This window comes from Numenius arquata, chromosome 12 (assembly GCF_964106895.1).
Source record: "Numenius arquata chromosome 12, bNumArq3.hap1.1, whole genome shotgun sequence".
NCBI lineage: Eukaryota > Metazoa > Chordata > Aves > Charadriiformes > Scolopacidae > Numenius > Numenius arquata.
In genome coordinates, this window is record NC_133587.1 from 14796350 (window position 1) to 14810598 (window position 14249).

Below are 14249 nucleotides of genomic sequence, written 5' to 3' on the forward strand. Positions count from 1 at the left end.
GTTTTTTAGAGGCAGATGCATGCTTTGTTTCTGAGTAGGTGGCAGAGGCAGGTAGCAGACACCTGGGCAAGCGGCTGAGCTTGGCAGATGCTGTGGGCATGGCCCGTGGTTGGACATGACCACACTGATCTTCAGGATCAACTGTTGGGGATGCTGTAGCTTCTCCATGCTACCTAGCTCAGGGAAGAGCTAGAGGCAGGCAAAGGGCTGGAAGGTGATGGAAGCAGAGAGTGGAGAAGGGAGGCAGAAATAAGGTGAAAAAGAGATTAAAAGCATGGTAGTAGAAAAGGGAAAAGGACTGTTTTCAGTGGTGCCCAGTGACAGGACAAGGGGCAATGGACACAAGCTAGAGTACAGGAAGTTCCCTCATCCTATCCATGTTGAGATGGGGAATGGTTTTAAACTGAAAGGGGGGAGATTGAGATGAGATCTGGGGAAGAAATTCTTTGCTGTGAGGGTGGTGAGGCACTGGCCCAGGTTGCCCAGAGAAGCTGTGGCTGCCCCATCCCTGGAGGGGATCAAGGCCAGGTTGGAGGGGCCTTTGATCAACCTGGTCTGGTGGGAGGTGTCCCTGCCCAGGGCAGGGGGTGGCACTGGATGATCTTTAAGGTCCCTTCCAACCCAAACCATTCTGTGAGGAAATCCTGCGAGGGTGGCAGAGCCCTGGAACAGGCTGCCCAGAGAGGTGGTGGAGTCTCCTTCCCTGGAGATACTCAAACCCCACCTGAACGTGTTCCTGTCCAGCCTGCTCTGGGTGACCCTGCTCTGGCAGGGGGTTGGACGAGATGATCTCCAGAGGTCTCTTCCAACCCCTCTGATTCTGTGCTCTAGAAAGGAAGGAGGAGTGGTTACAGGACATGGAAACGAGGAGCAACAGGCAGGGAAAAAGGAATATATGGATGGAGGCTGATCTCTCTTAATAAGCGTCCCATTAATTAATACTTTCTCGTGCGGGGAGTGGATGAAATCCAGCCCTGCTCAGCCTGACCTCTCCCCGCCAGGCTGGTTTCTCCTTGGCTTCTTGCCCTCAGCCAAACCACAACCTTTCCCACTTCTCCGGGCGGAATGAAAGGCACATGGCGGTGGTGTAAGAGGAGCCGCTGGCCGTCGGCGGCGCTTGGGTGGGCGTGATGGTTCTTTCGGAAACTAATAGCTCCCAGCAGTGCTACTAAATCAGACTTGGTGGAGCCGGGAGCGGAGAGTTGGAATGCCGGGCCAGGCGCAAAGGGCTGCCTTGGGTTGTTTCTTTTTTTTCTTTTTTTTTTTTCCTTTTTTTTTTTTTCCTCCCAAACCCACCGTTTGTGAGGTTCAAAGGGCCAACGGACAGCAGGAGAGGGAGCTGGCAAGGATGGGCTTTGCAAAGAAAAAGGAATAAAAAATAAAACGCTAAAAGTAACCCCCACCCCCCCAAAAAAAACCCTGAAACTGTTTAAAATATAATTTTTGTAGCTTGGCAAGATAGAAAGAGAGGGAGCCTCATTCAGTGTAAAACCTGCAAGGCCAACAAACTGGGATGCTACTGGAAAGCCCTGCTTAAAATCCTGAACTGGTGGTTTTACTGGGTAAGATGAACATAACTGAGGATTATTTTTATTTTATTTTTTTTAACGCGTCTTAAAGGGAGGCTGTGGTTTGGGTGGGAAATTTAGATTGTTTTCTTTTTAAATCAAGGTTACCGGGTTAGTGACAGAGAAAATGCATCTCCTTTGATGGCAGTCTGGTGCCAGGACAATGGGATGGGGAGGTGCCATCGACTAGAGCCCCAACAGCCCTGTCCCAGGGACCGGAGGGGAGGGGAGGAAAAAGGCTTTGTTAAAGGAGCCCAAGATAAAGAAAAGCTGTTATCAGGGGAAAAACCACAGCGTGCAGGAGGGAAGTCACCGGTGGAGGGAGGTGCAGGAAGCCAGCTGGGGCATCATGACCCCCCTGTAGGGAAGGGGCTTGGGATCCATCACATGCGTTTTATTGCTCATATATTTTTATAAATGCTGCCCTTTATGGGACGAGAGTAAATACTGCTGAGTCTTGCTTTGATAAGCTTTGACGTGTGATTTCTTAATTGTTAAAGATCTTCCACGGGGGAGGTGGTGGGGAGCATGGGGAGCCTGGAGCGGGGTGTCTGATGCAGGACATGGCTCTCAAAGTGCATCATGTCACCTGGAAAAGGGAGGATTTCTGCCGGCAAAGCTAGAAAGGCTCCTCATCCTGGGGTGCTGGGCGATGAAAGAAGAGGGACACCAAAAATTGCAATTGGAGGGGAGTGGACCTATGTATTTTAACCAATCTCTGTAATCGAATGGCCTCTATTGATCTGGAAAATATTGTCAAGCTGCAGAGCTGCTGGACTAGACTTAATCCTCTGCAGGCTGGGGTTTACTCTCTCCAAATAGGATTACTCATTTTTTCCATATTGCTGTGTTTGGTTTAAATACCCGTGACAGCTACAGAGGCTTGGATTTCTAATCAGAGCAAGGGTGTTAGATTTAGGAATTGGTGTGTTTGTTTAGGGGGGATTTTTTTGGATAGGACATCAGTTCCTGGGTGGTTTTGCTTTACATATAGCAGGGATAAGGTAGCTTTTCCTTAGGTGTTCTTCCCCCTCCCTTCACCAGACTTCTCCCTGCGTCGTGTCGTGTGTCCCCCCCCCCGCCAAATCAGTGGCCGGAAGTAAAGTTTCAGTAACTTCTTTAGGTTGTGCTTAATTCCCTGTTGCACCATTGCTCTCGCTGTTTTTTCTCAGTGTCTCATTATAGTTGTTCTGGGTGTAAATTCTCAGTTAAGGCTGACTTTTAATGTGTGGGGTTTTTTTTTCCCCTCTCTGGGCAGTATTGAAATGGCACAAAAGCCAAACGTGACTCACGTTTGCTCCTGAAGGAGGCAATATGATTAGATTTACTTGACAAATTAAGCTTGTTAACATAATCTGCCATGTGCTAATATAAATAATAGATGTATTGAAAGGAGGATGTTTGTTAAATGTGATAAATTTGCTAGGAATGGAGAGGTCTAAGCTCCATTTGGAGTGTGGGGGGATGTGCCTCTGTGTGCTGAACCTCCCCTGCAACCCCACCAGCATCGCTTCAAAGGGACCAGTCCCTTCTTGGCTCCGCTGACTTGTAAGTAAGGCATAAAGAAGGCAATAAAATGTTTGACTTCCCTGCCAGACCTGAGCCTGGAGGAGGAGGAGGATCCCAATTGGTTTCCATCAGATTCCAGTTAGCATGAATTTACGGTTTCCACTTAGCCTGATAAATGGCTTTGGCTGCCTTGGTGCGTTTGGATTTCTTTTTCTGTGCGGTGGAAAGTGGTCAGCTTGAAAAAGGCAAAGGCTTTCCAGGGTTGCTGTGAATAGGAGTGAAACTTCTTTCCGAGGTAAGAACACAGCAGGCAAAAAAATAAAGCCACAGCGTGTCATGGAATATGCGTGGAATCGAGGAGAAATCAGAAGTATTTCGGGTCCCTTGTGCTTGCTGTGGCAATAGGCTGTGATAGGCATAAAAATTCCACTGGAAACTGGAAAAATTCTTCAGATGTCCTCGCTTTCCTCAGAAACCACACTTAGCAGCAGGTATCAATAGCTCCCAGTGTTCAAACTTTGTTTGCATCGTTCTTTCCATGGACCGTTCCCACGAGAAGACAGCAGAAGCAGATTAACGGGGCGAGCCAGGGGAAGCAGCTTCCCCCATTGCTGCCTGCGATCCTCCTCCTTCCTCCCCAGTGGGGATGTCTGGGCTGCAAAATCTATTTTAATGCATATTTAGGGAGCAGCCTCACCTCTTGGTTCTGCTTGAGGTCAGTAGGTGATGTGTCTTGGTGTCTTCTAGTATGTTGCCTCTGCTTCTCCCTGCTCCGTTTGCAGAGGTGGTGGTTGAGCAGGGCATGGCATGCAGGATGCTTTTTCCTGGCTCGCTTGGAGACCTGCTGTGTGGGTGCTGCTGGAGAGACCTGCTGGTGGTGGCATGCTTGTCTGCACCTCCATGGACCTGGACCTCCATGGACGGTGGTGAGCTTAGGGCTGGATTGTGGCTTGGGCAAGCTTAGGGTTGGATTGTGCTTTGGGCAAGCTTAGGCACATGGGTCATGTTTAATATACAACTCATGAGCTGTTCAAAGGAGGCTTTGCAACAGCTTCTACTCAGGGCACCCAGGTGTCCCCACCTTTAGTTTTTACACCTCGAGAGCCCAAAGCCACACATGCATCTTTGTTCCTCCAAGGCTGAGCCATGAGGTCTGGCATCTTCCTGCCCCGACCCCAGCCAGAAGTGGGGACATCTGTCCTGGGGATGTTTGGGTTTAGTAGAAGTGGACACCATGACAAAGGGTGGGTACATTTTCATAAAGATTTATAAAGTCAAATCACTGTAACTGTACTTGAAGTACTTGGAGTGGCCTGAAATTTTGGTGTTCCAAACTACTTCAGGTTGTAAAAATAGGGGAAAGACTTTAGACTTATTTGTGACTTATGGGGTCACAAATGGTGGTTACAACCCAGTTGTCATCATTGGGGACAGCGTTTGTTCATGTAAAGTGAAACGTTTACAAGCTGTTGAGGTCCTTAAGTTAAAATATGATTAAAAAAGAAGGTGGGAGAACATCTAGTGCTAGTTACCTATTTCCCCAGGCCATTCCATGTACCTTCTAAGAGGGCTTTCTGTGATGACTTTGACCCAGAGACCTTGCAGCTTCCAGGCTGCACCTCTTGAGCATCTTCTATGTGTCCTACAGCATCCCCCTCCTCTCGTGCTTGGTCCGAGGTCAGCTTCTGATTGTGCTGGCCGGTTTCAGGCTGGATGGGTGATGTCAGGACAGGGCTGGGCAGGGAACATTGGGATCTGATGCTTAATGCCTTAAGCACAGGGCTGCATCCATCTGCCCAGTACTATCTCCACTGGGGGCAAAGCTGCAACATGAGCTCGCTCCTTATAAGACATCAGAGAATCCACATGAGAGCCACCGCTGTCAGGATGACCCCGGCTGGGGAGGGCTCCTGTTGGGGACCTCACAGTGCGAGGCGCCGGGGAACAAATCATGAGACACAAGTCCATAGGAAAATAACTTTATTAATTCTGATGCTCATGGAGCTGCTTGTTTTTTGTCTCCCTTCATTGTCTGTATAATTTAGAGATGATTTTTCCATCTCGGCTTATGAAATATTGAGAGCTTCAGTATTTTGCGCAACCTTCATCAAAAAAAAAAAAAAAAAGAGGCATCAGAAGCCCTAGCGAGCTAAACTTTCTGAAACTAAATGTTTTATTGACATGCCTTGCCAGCAGCCCTACCAGCAGGTACTAGGGCACAGAAAGCAGGGGGAGGATGACCAGGAGGTGCTGGTGGATCCCACCCCACTTTGCTGCCCGAGCATCACTCTGCAGGGTGCTCCAGGTATTTGTGAGCTGATACTTGATTGTGATCCCCCTTTTTTGAGCTGAAACATGGGAAATTGCTGCTCTTAATTGGGGTTTGGAGGTGGGGGGAGTGGCTGTGAATCTGTACCCCCTCGGGCTGCCCTCTTGGCCACGATGTCCTCGCCCATCCAAGGCTGCAGCACCTTCGTGTGCTCCTACAACAGCCAAAAGTCCCTGGCCCAAATGCCTCCTCATAATTATCATCCAGAATCCTGCCTGTTCCGGGGACCCGTCCTCCGCAGCAGGACAACATGGCCCATGGCTTCATGACACATGCCATGCCTGCTCGCAGAATGCTTTTTAATACTTCCTTTAAAGCACTTTTGGTTTTTTTTTCTTCTCCCTTTACAGCGTTTTCCCCTCCCAAAGGGAAGTCGAGGTACCTTAAGCTAATTAGGAGGAAGAGGCAGAGCAGCCAGGGGTTTGGTGGGATGCCCGGGGGGGGGGGGGGGGGGGCAGTACTTCTAAAATGTTTATGGGCATGGCTTGGCAGTTAGCAGTAGCCTCCCAAAGTGTTAGAAATTTCATAAAAAGAAGCATTTGCTGTCTGTGGGTGAGTAAATATCCCGTCACGCTTATACCAACTGCGGGGAATTCAGCTCGTGTGATTTCTGGGCGTTTTTAAAAAAACAGCTTCCCCGGGCTTGGGCTTTTAGTTTGCTGTTCTGGCAAGGAACGTAGGTCTCTGGTTCTCCAAAAAAGTAGCTGGAGGGAGGGAGAGGTGGTGTTGCCTGCAGAGATTTACATCGAGACCTGAACCTGCTCAGCTCAGAGAAACATGGGCCTGGAGTGGTGAATCCCTCCGGAGATATTAAAATGTGCCCGTGCCTGGTCTGCAAGCAAAATGTGAGCGTCACTTCCCCTCCTCGGGTGGTTTTATGGGAGCTGGGAGGAGGATGGTTTGGGCAGTCACCGGAGGGGTGGTTGCCCCTTCTTCGGGGCAGTACCGGGGGATGCTTGGGATAAGGAATGGTGGTGTGTAAATCCATGTTTCCCCAGCGCCCGGCTGGCGGTGAATGGTGCTGGGCTGATGGGATTAGTCAGGGGGCTCCAGTTAATGTCCGCTGTTCACCCCGCACCTTGGGCAGCGGCTCTTCAGAATTACCGGGGGTTTGTAGGTGGCAGAGCTGCGTATTAAGGGGAGGGGGGGGAAAATGGTCAAATGTGGTTGTGACCGGTGGGTTTCTCTTAGGACCTGTGAGATCCCTGGTGGAGTTTAGCCCCCCCCCCCGAACATTTCGGATTTACATTTTCCTTTAACACTTCCTCTTGGAGCCGAGTAATATGTTACACATTTAATTGCTCTTCCTTTGAATTTTCCAGCCCTGGTTTGGTACCCTTGCAACATCAGTATCTTGTTATCTTGTTGTTGCTTCTAATTGCTACCACATGCCAGTTTTCCAGCGCTGCACACTCTGGGGCTGGGGCTTGGAGGGGAGTTTACGGGGAGGGGAGTTTACGGGGAGGGGAGGGTGGGGGGGAAACCTTTGGAAAATTAATTCCCTGGTTTACCCAACAGCTTATCCACATTTTAAAACTGAGGGCTGAGCCGGCGGCTGGTTTACACCCGGCGCTGCGTCGGGCAGAGCCCCTTTGGGGAGGGGGGTCTCTCTCTCTCTCTCTCTCTCTCTCTCTCGTGGAAAGGACTGGCCAAAGCCTCCTTTCCTCTGGCCGCCGTCTTGGCTTGGTTATTGCCGGCCATAAACAAATTCCGTGTATTTAAGAAGTTAACGTCGGCGCTGGTAGGTGTGTGCTTGGTGACATCAGCTGGCGAGCAGCCTGGCAGCGGCGCGGCGCAGGCAGGGAGCAGGCAGGGAGCCCAGGGTGTGTGTGTGTGTGTGTGTGTGTGCGCGCGCCTCTAAGCTGGGTATTCTGGCAAGGTGGAGAGCTGGTCTGTTTGGCAGGACCTTCCCATCTGGGATCCATCTGTGTTTCCCTGGAATCGGACAGGCGGCTCCAGGCGGTGAGAAATCGCAGATGTGCGGGACCTGACACATGTCCAGCTAATGAAAGGAGAAGGCAGGCTGGGCTCCGGCTGCGCTCGAAGATCACGAGCGGAGGAGGAGGAGGGAGGAAGAGCGCTTTTATTTATATTTCAAAGAAACTAGGTGTATTCAATAGCAGCTGGATCCTTGCAACCTCCCTGTTTAGGGTAAGCGATGGACGGGGCTATTTTTAACAGGGGGCCGGGGAGGGTGCAGCATCTCAGGGGGTGGCGGGGGGGTGGGATGCTCAGCCACCGAGGAGGGTTGAAGAGCGAAGTGGGTTTCTCCGGCGTGCTGGGGAGAGCCTCAATCCTGAGCACAGGTAGAGGGAGAGGGTGGGAGAGACGCCGGGTTGGGGGGCCTTCTGCATCCCCCCCCCTCCACTGCAGTGGGGGAAACTTCAATAGAGGAGCGGGCTGCGTGCCTGGCTTCTGCAGCTGAAAAAATACTAAACTCTCCGAGGAGAGCTGCGTTAGAGCTCTCTCTATGTTGCTATGGAATGTTTTTTGGGGTTGTTTTTTTTTCTTATTTTTATTCCTGCCCCCCCCCCCCCCTTTGAGCAGAAGGATTCAGCATTTTCTGGGGAAATGGAAAAGCAGGAAGGTTTTTTGTGTGCATTTTAGCAGAATGTGTTTTTTTCCGCCGTGCCCAGCCTTACTCTCACTGCTGCATGCTGATATTGAAGCTGGGGGTGGGGGGTGGGGGGGTAAGCCTGCAGAGGGGGTTTTCTTCTATTTCCTTAATTTTCTGTGTGTTTTCAGTGCTTCTCTGCATTGTGGCAGAGGCTGCTCCCTTTTTGTCTTTGCTCTCCTCGAGCAGCAACTGATGCTCCCAGCATCTAAACCTCTCCGATCAATTTTGTGATACCGGAACAGACCTTCCCTGCCCTATATATTTTTGCCGTCGGGCTGCAGACTGCTGTATTTTCTCTTAGTCCATTGTAATCTCCCTGCATGTGTATTTTAAACCTGCACTTCCCCCCCGCTTCCTCTTCCTCCCTGGTTTTTGGGAGGGTTCAGCAGTTGAAATTGCTCCTCCGACCCTCTGGAGCAGCTTGTTTTAAAGATCCCTCTGTTGCACGTTTGCTGAGCCGCTGCCCTGGGTGTATTCTCTGCAAAATATTACTGGGTGGTTTGGTTTTTTTTTATTTTCAATCTCCCTCACCTTGCAGCACTGGGCTCCTTCGCAATGGTACACACAGTCCATTTTACGTGCCGGAGAAATCCTGCCCGGCCATGGGAGATGCATCAAAATCAGCGCTTAAAGTTTGGGGAGCTAAAATGTGACTGAGGATCGCTTGCTGTTGAGCTGGAAAAAAAGAAGAGAGGGATATTTGTGAGGCTGCCTGGTGCAGGATGATTCCCTTTGGGGCACTGTGCTGTTGCTTTGTCGGGGTGGGTTTTTAAGCGGTGCCAAGTGCCAGGGTTTCCCCGGGCAGGGAGCGGCGCAGCCTGGCTGGGCTCCCTGGCAGGGTGCTGTGCTGCCGCATGGGCTGCTTCGGCCACCGCATGGGTCACCTTAAGGTTTTCCTTCTCCTGCAGTATGCAAGCATTTGGGTATAGGCTTTTAAAATATATATATATAGTAAGTCTGCACCTACAGACACACCAACACCTCCTGTGTGTCCATTGCTGTCCCCAGAGAGGAGGCAGAAGGAGCGTGTGCTGCTCCACGATTTCAACATCTCAAAGTGCACCGAAGCAGGAATGAAACCCAAAAAAACATCTCCAGCGAAGCGGTACGGAGTGTGACGATACCTAAAAGCAAAAGAGCATCTAAAAGCCTATACTGAAATGCTCCTCTGCTGCAGCTCTCCTAAAGACTTCCCAAATTTTGTGAGCACAGCGTGTTGGAGCATCTGCTCCTGCGGTCTCTTTGCAGGTCAGGCTCTGATTAAGCAGACGGAAGTTTTCCTGGTGTCAGGGCGACATGATTTGGCCATTAAACAACTAATTTGCCGGTGTCTCGCACAAGCCCTGCGGGGAAACCTTTTATTTTCTTCTCAGGTTCCTTTATTTTTGGAAAGCCTTTGGGGTGCCTGATGAGCTGAGCGCTTAGGTGAGAGAGGTGGTTGTCATTTGGGGACTAGAGTGGCTTAAAACTTGGCAGCTGGTCGTAAGGTTTTTATAGAAATGGGGTAGCACATCCAAGTGAAGCCTTTTTGGTTTTTCCCCTGAATTGTCTGCTGGATGATGTGATTTTTCACTATTAATATGGAGAAGATGTCTAGTCTGATTTTTTGGGACTGCCTGGGCTTCACCTAAATGACTGTGGGTCCTCCCCAGCACATCCACCCCTGCCCCAGCACGTCCACCCCTTAGAGAAACTGGAAAATAATGCAAAACTCAGAGACCCCGGTGTAAGGAACAAGGTAAAAGGGGTAAAGCAAAGGCAGTTTGAGCAAATATCACCAACGGGAAAGTGCCGTGTGCCGAGTGAAGGATTTGAAGGGTCTGAGGAAGAAGCAGAATTGCTCAAGGCGAGGAGAATAAATCGTTAATCTAAGAAAGTCTATTACACAGGGAATGCCCCAAGGAAAAGAGCAGAAACTCCATTTAATAGTGAAAAGGCCAAAAATGGTGCTGCCAAGTTGGGCTCTGCTCTGCCCGGGGACTGGAGCCACGGCCCCTGATTACTTCCAAGATGCTGCTATTTTTGCCAGTTGCATCTGTGGGTTTTTGCAGAGGCTTGTTTAAACCCGCCAAGGCCAAAAGCCAAGGGAGTTTTTATCCCATGAACCGTGTGGGTCAGGCTCTTGGGGCTTTTTTTCTCCTGTTTTATGCCTCTCAGTCTTACAGGACCAGCGTCCCCAAGAGAGCGGGGTTTCGCTCCTTAATGCTACCTGGTGTGCAACTCCCTAATTATTTTACCGCTGCTTCACAAGGCTTTGTCACACGTGGATTTTGACCTGTAGCAGTTATCCTTGGGGGACAGCAGGCAAGAGGGAAAGAGCCTGGTTTGACTCCAGGAGCTGAGTTTTCAAGGCAACCAGCTCTTCGGTCCTCAAATTGCCCCATAAACGCAATAACCACCGGCAGCGTTTTTTCTCTCCCACGGTTCGGCGCGGGGATGGACGAGCCAGGTGGCCTCTTGGGTTTTTTCCAGCTCTGTTTTTTTTTTTAGGGTTTGGACAAAAAACAAGATTTGTTTGACGTGCCTGCGCGATGTTTACAGTATAGCTGGATAGCTGAAGGAAGTCATTTGAGGACTTGGACATACGTAGCAGATTTAAGGCAACGCTGGCTAGTTCTTAAATCTGAAGGGGAGATGGTTGTACTCTGCTGCCTGTTGGGTTTTTTCCCATAATAAGAGCTGGCTTATCTATACTTGTTCTGGGCTAGATTGTGAGCTTGCCTTTTCCCTGCATCTAGTGACTGTTTCTGTATCGGATTGCTTGTTAGAAGCTAGGTATGAAATGTGTTTTGACAGGCACTCCAGAGCAGTCCCTGGGGGCAGCATCACTGCAGGTCTCTGGGAGCCTCTTCAACTTTTATTTTTATGATGGAGACCCTCTTAATTCATGCAGCGTTCAGGGAACGGCTGGAAAAACCTTTGTTGAGAGCAAGAGTAGAAGCTGGGAAGGACTGGTGGGCAATGATCCCGCAGTTAAAGTGCAGTCTGGAGCGGCTTGGGTTCAGTTCTTGGGTCTGCAAGCAATTTTCTGAGGCAAGACCTTGACCTTAGCGCCGCTTTGTGTGTCGGCAGCTTACGTCTGAAGGGACAATAGCGATTTCAGAGGTTTCAAAGCATTTTAAAGTGTAACTGTCGTGCTTTTTATTGGGCTGGGCAGTGGCATTTTTATAAGCCAAGCTTAAGGTTTTTAGAATAACGTGTATTGAATTTCCTTGGCATTCAGGACTCCAGTTTTCATGTGTCTGGCAGGACTTGTGCTGTTGAAGGAGGACAGTCGCAGGTGGCCAGAGGACCACTTGGAAGAACCAGGACTGTTGCAGATCATACAATCATAGAATGGTTTGGGTTGGAAGGGACCTTAAAGACCATCCAGTTCTAACCCCCTGCCCTGGGCAGAGACACCTCCCACCAGACCAGGTTGCTCAAAGCCCCGTCCAACCTGGCCTTGAACCCCTCCAGGGATGGGACATCCCACATCCCAGCATGGCATCTGCTGCTGGGCTCCTCTCCGGTCCTATAGAAACCACAAAGCCAAGAGTCAGTTTTCCTCCCAGCAACAGGATGCCACAACTTGATGATGGGATGCTGCGTAGCCACCCCTTTAACCAAAAGAAACCCAGAAAGGCCCAAAAGTATTGATAACCGTCATTGAGCTCACCCTGAAGGAGGGGAGGAGGAGGAGTAGCAGCCCCGAAAGAGCTCGAACCTGTTGCTCTGCGGCAGGCTGTGAATGTTTAAAGAGGGGGTATTAGTTGGGATGGTGGCGGGGTGTTGTGGGGAGCGGGTTATTGTGCGGGGAACAGATGTGCCGTGCGCGGTGGCCGCGTGCCGGCTCTGTGCCGCTGCTCCTGGCACCAGGTGCAGCCATTGTTCCGGCTGGTCCCTATTCATCCCCCCTCGGCTGCCGCTCCGCGCCCGCTCCCGCATTGTTCCTCCAGGAAATTAGCATTAAAAACCCATCCGAAAACCCCCATGTCCCTCAACTGCAGGTGACTGTTATTGGCCCCAGCTGCCACCCTTGTGCTTGATTACTTCCATATGGGGTTGTGGCAAGAAGTAGGATCCACTTATTGATTATTTTTTTTATATACTTTTTTTTTCCCCTTTTTTTTTATTCCTCACACGGACACTTCAGCACTTGTGAGGAACAAAACCCTGAAATCTATTAAGCCCCCGATAGGGTCCAGTTGCTCTTACAACCGGGATGAACATTTTTTACAAGCAGAGCTAATTACACTCTCTCCCTGCTTTCTTCCTTCCTTCAGCCCCCACCCCATAAATGTAAAATAACGGGAGGGCAAGTGGTAGTAAATTAAATCTTTGCAGTGTCCTGAGAGGAGGTTTTCTTGCGAGCAGAAAGAAGTCTGCTGCGCTTTAGATGTTTGGTTATGGGGGTTTGGGGTTGGTGGTTGTTTTTTTTTTTTTTTTTTTTTTTTAACTGGAAAATGGGAAATCCTGGTCTCTGGCATCTTGCTGTGGCACACCTACTAAACAGGGTAGAAAAGAAAATAAAACTCGAACAAGTTGATTTGTGAGTGTAGTCAACTGTTGAGAGGAGCCAAAGGAACTACACGCCAACGGACGTTACAAAATTCTAGGAACAATGTGGTTTGTTGTTGTTTTTTTTTTCCTGGTATGATGCATCCACAGGATGGCAGGTTGCATGAAACCCCAAACCCCCAAAATCTCTTCTGGGTTTCCTGCTGGCAGAGACATGGACAGCCTAGGTTTGTCCCGAGGTGGGATGTGCTGCAGGTAGTAACAGGAGAGAGGGAGTGGACCACAAAGATGCTGCAAGGGCTGGAGCCCCTCTGCTGTGAGGACAGGCTGAGAGAGTTGGGGGGGGTTCAGCCTGGAGAAGAGAAGGCCCCGGGGAGACCTTAGAGCCCCTTCCAGTCCCTAAAGGGGCTCCAGGAAAGCTGGGGAGGGACTCTTGATCAGGGAGGGGAGCCATAGGAGGAGGGGGAAGGGTTTTAAACTGAAAGAGGGGAGATTGAGATGACGTCTCGGGAAGAAATTCTTTGCTGTGAGGGTGGTGAGACCCTGGCCCAGGTTGCCCAGAGAAGCTGGTGGGAGGTGTCCCTGGCTGTGGCAGGGGGTTGGAACTAGATGGTCTTTAAGGTCCCTTCCAAGCAAAACCATTCTATGACTTTATGATCTCTTGGTGCCCTGCCCAGGACTTGAATATGAAGGTGCTCTGCAGAGGCAGGGAGCATCTCCAGCAAAGAGTATGGGCACATTGTGTCCCATGATGATGGGACCAGCCCACACAGCCCTGACCTACTTTGTGCTGGGCAGAAATGGAGGTGAGTGACATCTTGTCTCTGCTGTGGAGGCATCAGGCATAGCTTTCCTCTGTGCTTCTGTCCAAGCAACTTGGGTGACAAAGCCCTACACAGGCCTGGAGGTCAGTCGGTTGTAGTATATACCTCCATGGAGAATTGTTGGTTTTCCCTTGTAACACACTGGGCCTCCCAAAAGGACTTTGGTTATACTCCAGCGCCGTTGCTGATGAGGTTTGTGCTGGTGACTCCTGACAGAGCAGCTTGCTGGGGGGTGGTGGTCTTCAAAGCACCACAGCCGAAGTGTTGCATTCTACTGCCTGGGCCTGAGCAGGTTGCTTGGAGACGAAGATCCATCAAAGCCCCATAAACCTCACCCATTACGGTTTGTGAGGCTGTTTCACAGATAATCTGTAGGGTTTGTGTCTTTGCGTTCTTGGTGGTGCCACTTCCATGGGTTCTGCCTTGTTCCCTCCCAGTGATGCACTGGGCAGCCCCGGACCGCTCAGGCTGAGACCTGCCGGGATGCTCCAGTGTGATGGTGGTACCACATTCTTCTGTTGCTGTACAGACATATAGATGCAAACCTCTGTCTAGAAAAGACTTCAGGTGTTCTCCTCTCTCCTCAGAAAAAACAGTTAACAACTGTGAATTGTCAAGATAGAAGCAAAAAAAAAAAAGAGGGAAATCGGTACAGACTTTTTTTACTTCTCCACTTTTTTTTGAGGTTATGAGGCTTTAATAAATAGCTCCTGCCAGTGGAGAAACCGCATTAGGATGCTTGGGATGGTCAAGTCTCTAGCCTGGATTTCTCCCCAAGTTGGAGAAGGAATTTCCGTTTCTCTCCCACATCTTTCACATGGAAGATCTGGTCAAAACAGGCAATGACTTTTTATTCTGATAACGCAGCCCCTTTGGCCAAAGAGTCCCTGTTGCTACTTTGG

General features: G+C 50.1%; 1 protein-coding gene across 1 annotated transcript in view; it reads left to right on the forward strand.

Annotated features, from left to right (window-relative positions):
* The first annotated feature begins 7448 nt into the window (after positions 1-7448).
* The window catches only part of CBFA2T2 (CBFA2/RUNX1 partner transcriptional co-repressor 2), a 54420-nt gene continuing 47619 nt past the window's right edge, over positions 7449-14249 (forward strand). Inside the window, exon 1 of the mRNA XM_074156839.1 lies at positions 7449-7557. The gene's annotated coding sequence lies outside the window, so the exon portion shown is untranslated. The remainder of the gene's footprint in view (positions 7558-14249) is intronic.